This window comes from Sapajus apella, unplaced genomic scaffold (genome assembly GCF_009761245.1).
Source record: "Sapajus apella isolate SASKATOON/1434 unplaced genomic scaffold, GSC_monkey_1.0 scaffold4208, whole genome shotgun sequence".
Classification (NCBI taxonomy): Eukaryota; Metazoa; Chordata; class Mammalia; order Primates; family Cebidae; genus Sapajus; species Sapajus apella.
Genome location: NW_022441134.1, coordinates 1 through 4804, shown reverse-complemented (window position 1 = coordinate 4804; position 4804 = coordinate 1). Strand labels below are relative to the sequence as shown.

General features: G+C 49.3%; 2 pseudogenes across 2 annotated transcripts; both read left to right on the top strand.

Annotated features, from left to right (window-relative positions):
* Nucleotides 1-344: 344 nt before the first annotated feature.
* Nucleotides 345-3724, top strand: LOC116547700 (annotated as a pseudogene). Its single transcript, XR_004267143.1, has one exon. The product of XR_004267143.1 is annotated as a retinoic acid receptor RXR-alpha pseudogene (transcript).
* LOC116547701 lies at nucleotides 2424-3740 on the top strand (annotated as a pseudogene). The gene is made up of 2 exons (XR_004267144.1): nucleotides 2424-2498; nucleotides 2592-3740. The product of XR_004267144.1 is annotated as an uncharacterized LOC116547701 (transcript).
* The last annotated feature ends 1064 nt before the right edge of the window (nucleotides 3741-4804 follow it).

Here is a 4804-nt window from a genome sequence, read left to right as displayed (position 1 = left end):
CCAGCCTGGACAACAGAGCAAGATTCTTTCTCTTAAAACAAACAAACAAACAAACTATTCAGTGAAATATCCTAAGAAACACTTTATGCAAATCAAGACAGAATTATAAAAAAGTAAGTTTGGGCCAGGAGTGGTGGCTCACGCTTGTAGTCCCAGCACTTTGAGAGGCCAAGGCGGGCGGATCACCTGAGGTTGGGAGTTCAAGACCAGCCTGACTAACATAGAGACACCCCTGTCTCTACTGAAAATACAAAAAAATAAAAATTAGTGGGACATGGTGGCACATGCCTGTCATCTCAGCTACTGGGGAGGCTGAGCCAGGAGAATCACTTGAACCCGGGAGGTGGAGGTTGCGGTGAGCCAAGATTGTGCCATTGCACTCCAGCCTGGACTACAAGAGGGAGACTCTGTCTAAAAAAAAAAAAAGGTTTGAGTAACCCATGAGAAGGTTGTAAATTAAACAAAGAGGTATTATATTGTTTAATGAGAAATCAAAGGATAAAAAAGAAAAGAAAACAGAGGTAAAAAGCCCAGAGAACAAGCAGAAATGAAACTTAAGTGGCAGACATTCCAGCCAATAACAGAATACATATTCTTTTCATGTGCCTTTGGAAACATATACAAAGATAGACATATTCTAGGCCATAAAACAACATAATGCAAAACTTTATTTAGTTAAAAAATTTTTTTTTAATTTAAGTCATGTAATGTTGGTCATATCAGTAGGCCAAAGAAGAAAAATCATGATTATATCAGTTAATGCAATGAGTTTGGCAGAATTCAACAACCGTTTATAAACAGACTCTCAGTACAATAGGAACAAAGGAGAAACTTCTAAAAATCTACAGCCAACATTCTTTTTAAAATTTGGTAGGCCAGGCGCGCACGGCGGCTGCGGCGCGCAGACACAAGTAGTTTACATTGTTGCGCGACTTTTGCAACAACTCGCGGCGCTGCGGCCGCTGCCCGCTGCCTGCACCGCCGGCCGGGCATGAGTTAGTGGCAGACATGGACACCAAACATTTCCTCCCGCTCGATTTCTCCACCCAGGTGAACTCGTCCCTCACCTCCCCGACAGGCCGAGGCTCCATGGCCGTGCCCTCCCTGCACCTGTCCCTGGGGCCTGGCATCGGGTCCCCAGGGCAGCTGCACTCCCCCATGAGCACCCTGAGCTCCCCCATCAATGGCATGGGCCCGCCCTTCTCCATCATCAGCTCCCCCATGGGCCCGCACTCCATGTCGGTGCCTGCCACACCCACCCTAGGCTTCAGCACTGGCAGCCCCCAGCTCAGCTCACCCATGAACCCCGTCAGCAGCAGCGAGGACATCAAGCCTCCCTTGGGCCTCAGTGGCATCCTCAAGGTCCCCGCCCACCCCTCAGGAAACATGGCATCCTTCACCAAGCACATCTGCGCCATCTGCGGGGACCGCTCCTAAGGCAAGCACTACGGCGTGTACAGCTGTGAGGGCTGCAAGGGCTTCTTCAAGTGGACGGTGCGCAAGGACCTGACCTACACCTGCCGCAAGAACAAGGGCTGCCTGATTGACAAGCGGCAGCGGAACCGGTGCCAGTACTGCCGCTACCAGAAGTGCCTGGCCATGGGCATGAAGCAGGAAGCCGTGCAGGAGGAGCGGCAGCGTGGCAAGGACGAGAATGAGGTGGAGTCGACCAGCAGCGCCAATGAGGACATGCCCGTGGAGAGAATCCTGGAGGCCGAGCTGGCTGTGGAGCCCAAGACCGAGACCTACCTGGAGGCCAACGTGGGGCTGAACCCCAGCTGGCCGAACCACCCCGTCACCAACATCTGCCAAGCAGCCGATAAGCAGCTCTTCACCCTGATGGAGTGGGCCAAGCGCATCCCGCACTTCTCAGAGCTGCCCCTGGACGACCAGGTCATCCTGCTGCAGGCAGGCTTGCCAAGCTTTTGCTCCGCCTGCCGGCTCTGCGCTCCACTGGGCTCAAGCGCCTGGAACATCTCTTCTTCAAGCTCATTGGGGACACGCCCATCGACACCTTCCTCATGGAGATGCTGGAAGCCCCACACCAAATGACAGGCCTGCGGGCCCATCCTTCGCGCCCGCCGGGTCTGGCCACCCCACCTGGACGCAGCTGCTCTTCTCAGCCTGCGCCCTGTTCTTGCCCCTCTCTGCCTGGCCCGTTTGGACTTTGGGGCGCAGCCTGTCACTGCTCTGCCTAAGAGATGTGTTGTCACCTCCTTATTTCTGTTACTACTTGTCTGTGGCCCAGGGCAGTGGCTTTCCTGAGGCGGCAGCCTGAGTGGCAAGAACTACAGTGAGCCCAGCCAGGTGCTTCCCCACCAGGCTCTCGGGACACCCTGCCACACCCCACAGGTCTTTTCTAAAGATAGCACTAACATCAGCTCATTAGCCACCTGGGCCTGTTCCCAGCTTGGCCCGGCTGGATGAAGCGGCTTCCCCACGGGCCCCCCTTCGCAGTGGCTGCTTCCTGGGCCACCAGGGCACCCCAGCGCCTTCAGGCATGTTCCTCAGCTGGTCACCTCCTTGCTTTGCCTTCCGATGGGGCTCCTGAGGCTGAGGAGTGAAGATGCCGCAGAGCCAGGCCACCCTAGGCTTCGTCAGGTGTGTTTGGAAGCTGGCCTGCTGGGGCCCTCCATCCTAGGGCCTGTGTCAGCCACCAGCCCTGTGCACCCTGGAAGCACACAGGCTCTGGGAAAGATAGCCCTGACCTTTGGTGTTCCAAGTCACGGTGTTCCCCAAGAATTCTGGGCCGGCAGCCTGCTGGCGAAGACCCTAAGCCTTTCCCTGTGGGGCACCCAGGAGGGCCTAGCCGGCATGTGCAGCCTGTGGGTGGCCGGCTGATGTCCCCGCTGTGGTCAGGGTGCGTGACCTGGTGCCCATCCACGCAGGTGTATGGTGTAAACATGTATGTGCTGTACAGACGTGTGTGGAGAGAGCCGCGCACCAGGGCCACGGAGAGGCGGAGCAGTTACCAATGTTTCGTATTTATTTTTAATCAAGACGTTTCCCCTGTTTTCCTATAAATTTGCTTAGTGTAAGCAAGTACATAAAGGCCCTCCTTTGGTGAAATCTGGATTCGAATGAATATCTCAAGGCAGGAGATGCATCTGTTTTAAGATGCTTTGGAGCAGACAGCTTTAGCCGTTCCCAATCCTTAGCAATGCCTTAGCTGGGACGCATAGCTAATACTTTAGAGAGGATGACGGATACATAAGAGAGTAACGATAGGAGAAAATGTCTAAAGCATCTGGAAAGGTAAAAAAAAAAAAAATCTATTTTTGTACAAATGTAATTTTATCCCTCGTGTATACTTGGATGTGGCGGGGGGAGGGCTGGGACTGTTTTGTTTCTGCTTCTAGAGATTGATGTGAAAGCTTCTTCCGAGAGATGCCAGGGCAGACGATGGCAAAGGAGAGGGCCCCTGTGACAGCGGCGAGGCTTGGGAGGAAACCACCACCGGGGGCATCTTCCTTGGGGATGGGAGGGTGGGCCTGAGGCTTTCAAGGGTTTTCTTCCCTTTTTGAGTAATTTTTAAAGCCTTGCTCTGTTGTGTCCTGTGGCCAGCCTTTCCGTGACTGTGACTGAAATGGCTTCCCCATACGATTGTCTGAAACGTGGCAGCGGCAGGTGCCGGGGTCTGATGGACAGTGGCATAGAATTGTGGAAAAGAAACACGCAAAAGGAGAAACATGAGAGAAGAAACAAAATATGAGTGTTTAAAATACATCGCCATTCAGTTCTTGAAAAAAAAATTTGGTAATAATACATAACACAAAATTGACTGTTTTATAAACTTTCACTATTCAGTGGCATTAAGTATGTTCACACTGGTGTACAACCATCACCACTTTCCAGAAGTTTTTCATCATCCCAAATAGAAATTGTGTATCCATTAAACAATAACTCCCCATCCCCACTCCTCCCAGCCCCTGGTAACCTCTGTTTTACTTTGTCTATATGAATTTGCCTATTCTAGGTACCTTACATAAATGGAATCAGACAATATTTGTCCTTTTGTGACTGGCTTATGTCACTTGGCTGTTTTCAAGGCTTAGCTCCTAAAACATCCATCAGAATGTCCCTCCTTTTTAAGGCTGAAAAATATTTCATTGTATGTATATATCACATTTTCTTTTTTTTTTTTTTTTTTTGAGACAGAGTTTCACTCTTGTTACCCAGGCTGGAGTGCAATGGCGCGATCTCGGCTCACCACAACCTCCACCTCCTGGGTTCAGGCAATTCTTCTGCCTCAGCCTCCTTAGATGGTAATTACATGTTTGAGTTTTTGAGGAACTGCCAAGCTGTGTTTCATTGAAACTGTACCATTTTACATTGCCATCAGCAGTGTGCAAGTTTCTAATTTCTCCATACCCCACAAAAATATGTTTTTCCTTTTTTCTTGTAGTAGCTATTTTAATGTTTGTGAAACAGTATTTTTTATTTAATTTAGTTTAATTTTAATTAAAAATTGTTTTTAAACATCTACTCTGATTCTGGTCTATGGAACAGTATTCTTATTGGTGAAAGACTGAATGCTTTCCTTCCACTATTGGGAACAAACCAAGGTTATATCTGTTCTTACTATTTCACTCAGCATAGTGCTGAAAGTTCTAACCACAGATATAAGGCAAGAAAAGGAAATAAAAGACATACAGATCATTAACAAAGAAATGAAACTGTTCCTGTTTGCAGAGAATGTGATTGTCTATGAAGAAAATCTCAAGAATGAAGGGGAAAAAAGCTTTTAAAGCTAAGTAAGTTTAGTCAGGCTGTCGTATACAAGATAAAACAGACAATTGTATCA